The sequence below is a fragment of the Pan paniscus genome, chromosome 2 (genome assembly GCF_029289425.2).
Source record: "Pan paniscus chromosome 2, NHGRI_mPanPan1-v2.0_pri, whole genome shotgun sequence".
In the NCBI taxonomy this organism is placed as follows: Eukaryota; Metazoa; Chordata; class Mammalia; order Primates; family Hominidae; genus Pan; species Pan paniscus.
Window position 1 is genome coordinate 130,172,487 of NC_085926.1, and position 12,924 is coordinate 130,185,410.

The 12,924-nt window shown below is 40.8% G+C and overlaps 1 protein-coding gene and 2 non-coding genes across 4 annotated transcripts in view; all 3 read right to left on the reverse strand.

The window, feature by feature from the left end:
* Nucleotides 1-12,924, reverse strand: part of CPNE4 (copine 4) — a 746,304-nt gene that overhangs the window by 680,087 nt on the left and 53,293 nt on the right. The gene's annotated exons all lie outside the window — the stretch shown is intronic.
* On the reverse strand, nt 9,931-10,002 carry TRNAC-GCA (transfer RNA cysteine (anticodon GCA)). The gene has a single exon. It is a non-coding gene; the product is annotated as a tRNA-Cys (tRNA).
* Nucleotides 12,632-12,703, reverse strand: TRNAC-GCA (transfer RNA cysteine (anticodon GCA)). Its single transcript has one exon. It is a non-coding gene; the product is annotated as a tRNA-Cys (tRNA).

Sequence of the window (12,924 nt, forward strand, 5' to 3'; positions counted from 1 at the left end):
GGGTCTGCCCTGGTGCCCTGTAGCTAGTCACAACATTTTACAAAACAAGATAGTTAAGGAAGAAGGCTAATCTATAATCGGAGAAACAAAGGTTAAAGCTGCCTGGGTTACAGCTGCCTATCATGTGACTCAGGCCCCATAATCACATTTCTCTAAGACTCAAAATAATTTAAAGTTCCAACAGTTTAGATTTTTATTTATTTTCACAGTTCTCATTAGAAAAACTTCCCTTTCCTCTAGGCACATGCAACCCCAACCAGGGAGTTCTGTGGCTTACAGAGTGGGAGCTGGATTTTAGCCACTACTGACCCTCAGCTGGACAGCTTTGTGTAATTCTCTAACTGGATACATTTATGTGGCAGCTGGAGACTTGTTAGTATACAAAAAACTCAAACTTATTAACTCAAATTATTATCTTATTGACAAAGGCATTTGTTGTTAGGACATGTCACATTCACCAAGTTAAAAACAGGCAATAAGGGAATGACCAAATGTACCTGTTGTCAATCCCTACAGTAAGTACTCAATAAATGGCTGAATTTTATAATTAATATAAGTTCCTTTCAATATCAATTCAACCTAGATTAAGTACTGAAAAAGATTAAAAGGGCTATTTGTCTGGTGTAGAGTACAGAATACCTGGACAAAGACAAAGGTCAGCCTCTAGAATTTGCCAGAAATGGGCCAGCAAAGTGCAGCATCTTAATAACTGAGTGATAACTGGCAGGAAGATTTCTCCAAAGACTAACTATGGTGTTTTGAAAATACGCCTGTAAATTATTTGACACTCATCCCTTCAAAAGGTGGGGACTAATTTCTGTCCCTTTGAGTGTAGACTACCCTTAATGACTTGATTCTAACAAATAAATTGTGACAGAAATCATGGTTTATGATTTCAGGGACTACATCCTAAAAAGCATGTCTTACTCTCTCTTCAATCACTCACTGTAGGGGAAGCTAGATGCCATGTCATGAGGACACTCAAGCAGTCCTATGGGGACATATAGATGGCAAAGAGCTGGGTCTTATTGCCAATAGCCAGCATTAGCTTTTCAACCACATGAGTGAGCCACCCTGGAGGCAGTACATCCATCCCCAGCCATGTCTTCATCCCTTCGATAGCTTGACTGCAACCTCATGAGAGACCTCAAGCCACAATCACCTAGCAAAGCTGTTCCTGAATGTCAGATTCTCTGAAACTGTAAGATAATAAGTGTTTATTGCTGCTTTAAGCCAGTAAGTTTGGGGAGTAATTTTAATGCAGAAATACATCATTAATATACTGACTAAAGAGCAAGAGTCCAGCTACTAAAAGTAATGAAAGAGCCAGGCAGAACTCCAGCTCCAGAAGAAATGGGGCACTGAGCTAGGAATGAAGGCAGGAACTCCAGATAGAAATTGGGGTAAAGTCAAAGCAAGAACTACACATTTGACTGAGTCCTAGAAGCAGAGGTTCTGCTATTTCTCCCATGCTGTAGAGCCCAGGGCAGTACTGAGCGTGGAAGTTGGGCTGGTAATGGGCAAATCCTGCTGCAGGAGTTGGAACTCAGTAGAAATATTGGCCTCCTGGTCCAGCTCCAGAAAGACTGAAGTCCCAGGAGATAAACTGCACCAAAATAAATTGGAGCAAGCACGCAGATACCAAGGAGCAAGCCAAAATCACATTATATGTCAGAACCAACATCTTAGAATGAAGCTAAAGATCAGCTATCAAAATCAGAGCTGGAGAGCAATGCATAGTTGAGACAAAACAAATAGTAAGAGCTCAGAATGAAAGCTAGAAGAGGGGGGAATCTGAATTAGGCAGGACTCCAGGAGCTGGCTATGCGAGGAGTGACTGGGTAGGTCTGGTTAAAGTTTCAAGATAGATCAGCGTTTCTCAAACTTTAATGTGCATCCAGTATCACCTGGAGGGCTTTTAAAAACACATCTTACTGGGCACCACGCCCAGAGTTTCTATTCAGCAGCTCTTGAGCAGAAACTGATCATTAGTATTTCTAACCGCTTCCAAGGTGATGCTGATTCTGCTAATCCACTTTGAGAAGTACTGAGCTAGATTATAGTAGGATTTGGGTAGAAAGGCTGGGATCATTCAGGGGTATGGGACCAAGTTTGTCACAACAGGAAGAATGTGTAAAGGAGGTATCTTTGAGCAGAGAACCATTCATGTCCCCTGAATCTAACTAGACATCTGTGTGTCTTGTCCCTACACCCCCCTTAATATTTCTTAGGCCCCACTCTCTGCTACTCCTTTCACCATTGAAAAAGACGTCACTGTAAAATAAGAATTGTTATCACTTACAAGGCAATTACTATGTGCCATGTACTCTATTGACATGTTATTTAGTAAAGGGAATATTATTATCCCCAATGTACAAATAAGAAGAATGCAAAGCTCAGTAAAGTTACTTAGCTGACCTCAGATCATTTCAGGGAGCTGGAATAAAACTGTAAAGACTTCCTAATTGTGTTACAGTGAAAGAAGTACAGTCCTTTGTAAGCAAAAGTCCAATTTGCCCCAGAATAAAACAATCCATAAGGTAGCAAAGTACCACATACTGAGCTTTAGTAGTCATTTATTTTCAAAGAGAGATGAGACAGAGATAGTAACTTGTTTAATGAAAGTTTGGATGCAATTCATTTTCTTTTAAAGTAGAATATTATCGAGAATCCTTTGATTTTTCTCTAAGGACCCATTCTACACCGCAATCTTCAAAAAACATTAAATAGAAGTCAGGGGAAATTTCCATATGGAGTATTTCTTTTCCATCATGTGTACAAATGATCCATCTGTGGCTTATTAATTTGTAATTCTGACCCATGGGACAAAGCTCAACTAGCTCTGTTTAGTGCTGGATCAATTACAGTTGGATAAAAAAGTTGGAAACAGTGGAAATATCCAATATGTTATTTTCATAAATTTTGTTAATTCATGATAAATATCATGTAGCATTTAAACCATATAGTTTAGAAAATTTTCAGAATATCTAATGTCATGAATAGGATATACTATTACATTTTAAAAGTCAGTTTATAACTCTTTTAAAAAAAATTATGTCTTTTGGCCCAGCATGGTAGCTCACACTTGTAATCTCAGCACTTTGGGAGGCCAAGGCAGGAAGATCACTTGAGCCCAGGAGTTCAAGACCAGCCTAGGCAACATGGCAAAACCTCGTCTCTACAAAACATACAAAAATTAGCCGGGTGTGGTGGCACACACCTGTGGTCCCAGCTACTCAGAGGCTGAGATGGGTGGATCGCCTGAGCCTGGGGAGGTCAGGCTGCACTATAAGCCATGATCATGCCACTGCACTCCAGCCTGGGTGACAGAGTGAGACTCTGTCTCAAAAAAAAAAAAAAGAAGAAGAAGAAGAAGGAGAAGGAGAAGAAAAATTTTATCTTAGATCTTAGGCTGATGTCTTGGTTTGGGTTCCCATAGATCCAAACCCCAAGTCAATAATTCAAGTGCAACTTTATTTGGGAGGTGACCCCAGAATATACTGGTAGAGAAAGTAAAATGGAAAGCAACCCATCAAGCTTGCATTATTATGCAAATTATACTGTGGGAAACCAGACTTAATTCCACTGAGGAACTCCAGGGCCCATCTAGAAGGTATCGCAGCTCAGAGTTATCCCACAAAGGGTGTAAGGAATCTGGGTATTTAAACAACAATTTCTGTCAGTCATTGTTGGAGGTATGCTCCCACAGGCCATTAATTCTCTGGCACATTCAGCTTGCCATGAATGAGTGCAGAATAGGCTCTGGCTGCCAGAAAAACCCTTGGGAAAAGAGATGCAGAAACTGGCAGTTGGAATCCCGCCAGCGTGAACTATTGTGGTAAATGCTAAGAGGAAAATTGGCAGAGCATCCACAGTGTCTGCTACACCTGAGTACCCCCAGAACCTAGAGCTTGAAGCTGAAGCTTATGTGCTATATTTTTTCAGAGAGTGCAATCCCTGGGAGCAGGAGTTAGGTAAAAGAAGGTGCAGCCGAAAAACAGGGTTAAGTTAGCTCAAGGCTGTATTTCCAAGCTGGCCATCACGTGATAACAAGCGCAACTGATTGCTTAATCTCATAAAGCTCCCTCTCAAGAGAGTGTATGATATACTGCATCCCGGGACAATCTGTCCCAAGGAGAAGAATTTACCCCTCAATGTTTGTATCTCATTGGTGAAAGGTTTTCCCCATGGTGCATTAACTCCTCAACCTTCCCAGATTCTGCATGTGGGACACCAAGTGGGTCTCATGGATTCACACACCTCAAATGCAAGAGGGAAGCCAAGAGTGGGAGGTGAGTGGCATCCAGTGCGGGCAGGAGGTAAAGGACAGTAGGGATTTTTGTCTGTGTGCAGTTTGTAGAGCCCACACATCTGGTTACTCACTGACAGCCAGGGAAGAATTGGTGGCCAAAGGCCTTAGAAATAGTCAAGGCCAAAAAGATTTGACATGCTGCTTAAGATAAGCCTGATACATATGTATTCCAATTTTTGTTAAATATTTACACACAAAAACAACCCACTCACATTCACGTGCCTGAACACAACTACAAATGAAAAAGACAACAGTTAAAATAAAAACAGTGATTTAGATCCAGTCAAATTGTATTTTTTCTACCTATATTCTTTGATGTATGTTTAAAGTTTTATACAATAAAGGTATTTTGATTTTATAGTGGGAAAAGATCACAAAATCACATGGACAGGTTTAGAAAGGAAGGCAGAGCAGTAAACACTTTTTTTCAAAGTAAAAAAAAATGGTTAAAAAATGATTCTGTGTTTTACTTCATAGGCATAGACAAGGTGGTCTTCATTTCAAGGTTGAATCTTTCAAAAAATTGTTTAGAAAAACAAAAATAAGTTGCTTTTTAAATATGAGATGCCCAATTCTTGTGTCATAATAAATTACCATAGTTTCTAAATAATTTGAAATATATTTGTTTATACAGTCACATGCCACATAACAAAGTTTCCATCAACAACAGATTGCATGTATGTCAGTGGTCCCATACGATTATAATGGAATGAAAAATTCCTATTGCCTAGTGAAGTCATAGCCGTCATATACCATTGTAGGGCAATGTATTACTTACACGTGTGTGGGGATACTGGGATAAACAAACCTACTTTACTGCCAGTTATATAAAAGCACAGCACATACAATTATGTACAGTCCATAATACTTGATAATGACAAAGCACTATGTTACTGGTGTATGTATTAACTGTATTATAATTTTTATTGTTATTTTACTTATTTATTTATTTATTTTGAGACGGAGTCTCGCTCTCTCCCAGGCTGGAGAGCAGTGGCGTGATCTCGGCTCACTGCAAGCTCCGCCTCCCGGGTTCACGCCATTCTCCTGCCTCAGCCTCCGGAGTAGCTGGGACCACAGGCGCCCGCCACCACGCCCGGCTAATTTTTTGTATTTTTAGTAGAGACGGGGTTTCACTGTGTTAGCCAGGATGGTCTTGATCTCCTGACCTCGTGATCCGCTCGCTTCAGCCTCCCAAAGTGCTGGGATTACAGGTGTGAGCCACCGCACCTGGCCTTTTTATTGTTATTTTAGAGTGTACTCCTACTTATATTAAAAGAAAAAAAAGTTTACTGTAAAATAGCCTCAGGCAGGTCCTTCAGGAGGAATTCCAGAAGAAGGCATTGTTATCACAGGAGATGACAGCTCCGTGCATGTTATTGCTCCTGAAGACTTTCCAGTGGGACAAGATGTGGAGGTAGAAAACAGTGATATTGACAATCCTGACCCTGTGTAGGCCTAGGCTAATGTGCATGTTTGTATCTTAGTAACCAAAAAGTTTAAAATGTTAAAAAACAAACAAACGAATTGACTCTGTGTGGTGGCTCACACCTGTAATCCCAGCGCTTTGTGAGGCCAAGGCAGAAGGATCCCTTGAGCCAGTTCAAGACCAGCCTGGGCAACATAGTGAGACTCAGTCTCTATTTCTTTAAAATAAAAATTTAAAAATTGTAAAAATTTTTAAAAGCTTACAGGATAAGGATATAAAGAAAGAAAATATTTTCTACATCTGTACAATGTATTTGTGTTTTAAGCTAAGTATTATTACACAAGAGCCAAAAAGTTTAAAAAAAATTTTTAAAGTTTACAAAGTAAAAAAGTTACAGTAGCTAAAGTTAATTTATTATTAAAAAAATAAATTGTTAAAAATAAGTTTACTGTAGCCTAAGTATATAGTGTTTATAAAGTCTACAGTAGTGTACAGTAATGGCGTGGGCCTTCATATTCACTTACCACTCACTCAGTGACTTACCCAGAACAACTTCCAGTTCTGCAAACTCCATTCATGGTAAGTGCCCTATACAACAGTAGTATTTTAATCTTTTATATGGCATTTTTACTGTGTCTTTCCTATCTTAGGTATGCTTAGATACATGAATATTTACCATTGTGTTATAATTGCCTACAATGTTCAGTACAGTAACATGCTGTACAGGCTTGTAACCTAGGAGCAATAGGCTATCCCATAGAACCTAGGTGTGTAGTAGGTTTGTGTAAGTACATTGCTATGATGTTTGCACAATGAATAAGTCACCTAACAACACATTTCTTAGAACCTAGCCCTGCCGTTAAGTGATGCATGACTGTATATCTTGTGAAAGAAAAATGAACTCTCAGGGACTCCAAACTCACTATGCCAAAGGGAAAAGTTAAGCTTGGGAACTGAGTCATGCAAAACTGTCTCCCATTTTGTTTCTAAATAGATAGCTCCAAAGACAGAAGTTCACATACCACCCTAGGAGGCCTCCCTTACTCAGAAGGAAATTTGCTCAGAAGGAAATTCCTTGTGGGTCCCAAGATCTTTACCTTAAAACAGTGTTCTATGGAATTTTACCCTGACAATATAAATCAATGTTGTCCTGTATTTTCACAGGTACAGGACAAAGATAGGACTAGAAGTCATCCCTCTGCTCACCTGAGACAAATGCATATTTGACTGCTTCCTCCACTCTATCTTTACTTCATCTTATGTAAAAATTCATATTCACGGAGCAAGAGATGAATGCATAGTCGACTATTTCTCTACCCCCTCTTTTCACATGTAAAATGTGAATTCAGTGAACCCTGCACAAAGCCTCAGAGGAGTGCAAGCACTTGCCTCTTACCTACTCTCCTTCCCTTTTTCTGTCCTCCTTCCCCTACTGCCTGCTCTTTCCCCTTTAAATATTGAAGTCCCTAAATCCTCTTTGAAAACAGCACAGATCACAGATGTTACTGTGATTTTGTGTTCCTTTTGCCCAGGCACATCCTCAACCTTGGTGAAATAAACCTCTAAATTGATTGAGACTCACCTCAGTCATTTTCTATCCTCAGCAATTTTCAAGTATACAATACATTTTTATTAACTATAACCACGATGTTGTAGAATAGACCTGTTGAATTTTTCCTCCAGTCTAAGTGAAATTTTGTATGCTTTGACCAACATCTCCACAACCTGCCCCACCAAACTGCTCTCAGCTTCTAGACACACACACTTTCTTTTTTTATTTTTTAACTTAATTTTTTGTTGTTGTTGTTGTTGTTTTTTGAGACAGAATCTTACTCTGTCGCCCAGGCTGGAGTGCAGTGGCATGATCTCAGCTCACTGCAACCTCTGCCTCGCCATGTTGGCCAGGCTGGTCTCAAACTCCTGAGCTCAAGTGATTGGCCCGCCTTGGCCTCCCAAAGTGCTGGGATTACAGGCGTGAGCCACCACACCCAGCCCTTAATTTTATTTTATTTTAAGTTCCAGGATACCTATGCAGGACATGCAGGTTTCTTACATACGTAAATGTGTGCCATCGTTGTTTGCTGCAACTATCAACCCATCACCTGGGTATTAAGCCCCGTGTGCATTAGCTATTTATCTTGATGCTCTTCCTCCCCCTCGCTCTGACAGGCCCCATTGTGTGTTGTTCCCTTCCCTGCGACCATGTGTTCTCATTGTTCAGCTCCCACTTATGAGTGAGAACATGCAGTGCTTGGTTTTCTGTTCTTGTGTTAGTTTACAGAGGATAACGTCTTCCAGCTCCCTCCATTCCCTGCAAAGGACATGATCTCATTCCTTTTTATGACTGCATAGTATTCCATGGTGTATATGTACCACATTTTCTTTATCCAGTCTATCACTGATGGGCATTTGGGTTGATTCCATATCTTTGCTATTATGAATAGTGCTATAACAAGCATACCTGTAAATACATACACTTTCAATACTAAGTCATAACACTCAAATGGAAGACCAGATTTCACTATAGTCTACTCTTACTGCAGACCCTTTTCTTGGTCTGGGATCCACTAAAACCTGACAGTCTTATGGGTTATTGTTATCTGGTAAATATACCAGAGAAGCACATCAAAATACATTGCCACCAAAATCCAAAGTGTCCCACCAAGCAATGGGCCTTGTTCTGTGTGGTGAGCAGTGTAAGGCATAGCTACATCTTTCACTTTAGAAGGCATATGCCGATATGCCCCAGATGCTGGACTCCTAAAAGTTTTTTCTGTTTGTTTGTTTTTTGTTTTGTTTTGTTTGAGACAGAGTCTTGCTCTTGCCTCCCAGGCTGGAGTGCAGTGGCACCATCTCAGCTCACTGCAACCTCCGCCTCCCTGGTTCAAGCAATTCTCCTGCCTCAGCCTCCTGAGTAGCTGTAATTACAGGCACCAGCCACCACGCCTGGCTAATTTTTGTACTTTTGGTAGAGACGGGGTTTCACATGTTGGCCAGGCTGGTCTCGAACTCCTGACCTCAGGTGATCTGCCCGCCTAGGCCTCCCAGAGTGCTGGGATTACAGGCATGAGCCACCACACCCGGCCCTAAAAGTTTTACCAGTGTAGCAGAACCTTAAATCGTTGCAGCCTTATCTTCCACCCCTGATGTGATATGAAAAAAATGGCACATTATCCTTGTGACAGCTTTTCTAAAAATTCACAACCCCAGTCTAATCATGACAAATCCAAAGTGAGGACATTCTGCAAAATATTTAACCAGGATTTTTCATAAATGTCAAGGTTAAAAGAAAAATGACAAAAACAAGAAAAGACTGAGAAACTGTCACAGTCTGAAGAAGACTGAGACATTACAAAGATAGCAACTAAATGCAACATGGTATCCTGGATTGAATCCTGGAGCAGAGAAAAAAAATAGCAGAAAAAATAAACTGGAGAAATCTGAATAGTCTGTCATTTGGTTAACAGTGTTGCACCATTGCATGCCTGTATCAAAATATCTCATGTAACCCATAAATATATACATCTAGTCTATACTGACACAAAGTAAAAGTAAAACTAAATGGAGTTGGACCAGCATGTCTTTTTTATTATTACCTTTAATGGACATATAATAATTGTGATACAGTGTGATATCTTGATAAATGTATCCAGTGTATAATGATCATATTGGGGGTAATTAGCATATCCATCACCTCAAACATTTCATTTCATAGTTTTGATAAATATACCATGATTATGTAACATGTTAACATGTTACAAAGTAGGTAAAGGGTATACAAAACCTCTCTATTGCTATCTTAACAATTCTTCTGTAAATCTAAAATTTACAGAATTTATAAACTCTTCCATGAAATCTAAAATAAATAAAAAAACTTGAAGAAAGGGAGAGAAAAAGTGCCTGGTTAATAAGATTGAATATACAGGAAAGAAGAGATAAAGACACATGTAAGAAAGCACACGTGTGTGTGTATGTGTCATGGTTTATGACTGGGTTTGTGTGTGCATATTAGAGGCAGGGTGAGTTTATGTGAGATGGTAGTTCTGCTATAAGGGAACTAGTGAGCCAAGGCACTTGCATGAACCTGAGAGTAAGTATCTGCTTAAATTTTCAGCCTTACGCACCTTGCTTGCCTTACCCTAGTCCAGGATTTTTAATGAAGCTGCCAAGAGGAGCAAAAGTATGTCATAGGGGGCACCTGGATTTGAACCAGGGACCTCTTGATCTGCAGTCAAATGCTCTACCACTGAGCTACACCCCCTTGATGCCAATAACCTTCAAAAAAACATTTATTCCATTTTTATGACCTGCAAAACACCTCATAAATACCTTTGGTGTCTAAGATTCCTTTCGAATTTAAACTCATCCCCAGTTTCCTCCTAGCTGTACCATCTTTTGTTTTTCCCAGAGCATTTATACTCATTCTCTTCCCAGCACCTGAAGCTCAATGCTGTATCCTCAGTCTAATATTCCAGCTTTAAAAAAAATACACCAGCAGCTGCCCATAGATCTCTGGGCACATCAGTGAATGTTTTGAGCATTAGGGGCTACCAACAAGTATTGGACATGGAGGAGATCTGAAGTGGGAATCCACAAATTGACTTCAGATGTTCATGTTCAATTCTGAAATTATAGGCAAATATTATGTATTTGCACATATTGTATATTGTGCATATTTTTATCAGATTTTCAACAGGGACCTCATCCAGGACCAACTATCTCACTTCAGTGTAAAAAAAAAAAGAAAAAAACACACCAAAAAGAAAAACAAAGCACCCTGAATGTTCCAAAGCCCAAAACTCAATTTTGAACATCTCTGATTCCTATTCCTTTGAGTTCCAATCTAAGAACTCAACCTCGTGCATCTCCAAGATTGAGCAAAAGATCAAGGAAATTTTTGTCATTGCAACAAATTTTCCCTGATGAGGTCTGTCAGCTGCCATGGGGCCAGGGAACAAGCAGCAGCCAGAGCTCCAGCTCACAAGCTGTCTGAGGGCCCCAGACACCCACTCCCAGCACCCGCCCAATCTGATGCCCAACAGGAGCCTCAGATTTCAAATCCAGTATACCCAAACCTAAGCTTATCATCTTCTTGTCCAAACCTGCCTCTCCATCTATTTTGCTTTGTTGTAATAATAATAGCTCACATATGTTGGGCATTTTCGATATGCCAGGCATGGTACTAAAAGTTCTACCAACAAACTCCATGTAATTGTTACAAAAATCCTATAAAATAGGCATGAGTAGTAGTATACAGGATGGAAACTGAGTCACAGATTGATTGGAATATCTAGCCCTAGGTCACACAGCTAGTAGGTGGTAGGGCCAGGATTCCAGCGTAGGCTCAGACTGTGTGAAGAGCCCACCTGCTTAACCAGCTGAGCAGTCTCCTTCCTATCTTGGTTGGAGATGCCACCATCCTGTACTCGGTCATCTAGACCAAAACACTTAAGGCAACTCTAGGCTCCTCCCACCCTCTCCTCCCCAGTTCCAGTGAATCAGAAGACACTATTGATTTTATCTTTGACATTGCTCAAATCCATCTCCACCCCTGCACTGTCAGTGCCACCACCTCCTAAATACCCTCCCGGCCTCCACCCCCACATCCACCCTGTACTGCTTCCAGAGCAGCCTGTTGGAAAACTAAGTCCATCTAGATCACTGCCCTTTAAACGCCATCACAATAAACTTCAAGTCTCTTAGCACAACATGCAGTTCTTCTCTCTGATTTTTACCTGCCTCCTCAGCTTCAGCGTTATCTTTTGGCACTCTCCATATCACATTTTGCGCTCCAGCTGCCTCCATCTGCATCTACCTGGCTTCAGCTTCTGCTGCACTGTTTCCTCTGCCTGGAATTGCAACCATCCCTCTCCACAACCCCACCTCCATTCCACCCTCCATCTGTAAGATATTATTCATCTTTGAAACCCTGACTGGCCATCAGCTCCTCCAGACGCTTACCTTCACCTCCCCTCCTCTGAACAGATGTAATCGCTGCCTCTTCTGTGTTACTGCACCTATTGCAGCTAGGTACAGCTCATACACTCTATTTTCTTATTCTATATGCCTACACCCTGAATGAGGGCAGGGGCTAATGTCTTATTCACCTCTGGGCTCACACTTTGCATGGTTCTGGTACATAGTAGGTGCCCAGTGTATGTTGTTCAGACTGATCTAAAAACAGAGCATTGCCTGTATTGTGGGTGGGAGTTACACCTGACTTCTGGCTCCATGCCTGGGTCCTGAATGAAGTTACCCAATGTGGGGGTATTTGGCTGTAGGAAATGAACAGGGGATGGAAGGTAATAGAAATCCTTAAGCTTTAAAGCAGAAAAATGCAGTTCCTTAAACTTCAGACCAGTTCTTGTTCACCTCCCTGAAAATGTTCTGTGGATAAAACCCTATTCCTTCGCTTTCCCCAGGGCAGTGCAAAGTATGGGCACAGTCACTAAGTCCCTGGTTTTCCTTGTGGCCAACGGGTTCTAAAACTCTATAGGCAATCACAGGACTGTGGGAACATTGCCTAGTAGGAGTTTGTCACAAAGATTTTAACATTAGGAGAGCAGTATGTGTAGTATACTTAAGTCAGTGAGAGTGTGTGCTCTGAGTTCAAATCCTGAATCTGCCCTTTATAGCTTTTTGACCTTGAGTGAATTACTAAGTATCTCCAAGTCTCAGCCTCCTCATGTAAAATGGAAATACAAGCAAACAAGTATGTATCTTGTAAAACTGTGGTCAGAAATAGAGGAGAACCAATGTAAAGGGCCTAGACTTGCATGTACTAAGAATGCAAGCCAGGGACATTAGTTATTATTCAATCAGCCATGAGCCATAGAAGATAAGAAGTCAAAGTCAATCCATGTTCTTCTGAAACAAAAACACAAATGCACAGGGGGCACCTGGATTTGAACCAGGGACCTCTTGATCTGCAGTCAAATGCTCTACCCCTGAGCTATACCCCCATGCTGGTAAGCTTGCTTTTATAGTCTATCTCTCTCTCTCTCTCTCTCTCAACATTCTGGTTCTAAAAACCTCCAGTGACTCAGGGGAGCTATAATTAGAATGTTGTCTGAAGGAAGTCTGGGCATTACAAGCTTTAGAAGAGGTTTATTATGAAAAAAGACAGGACTCCTGAAAACTAAGTTCTCAGGAGCCAAGAAACTCTTCTTAGACTGGCCAGTAC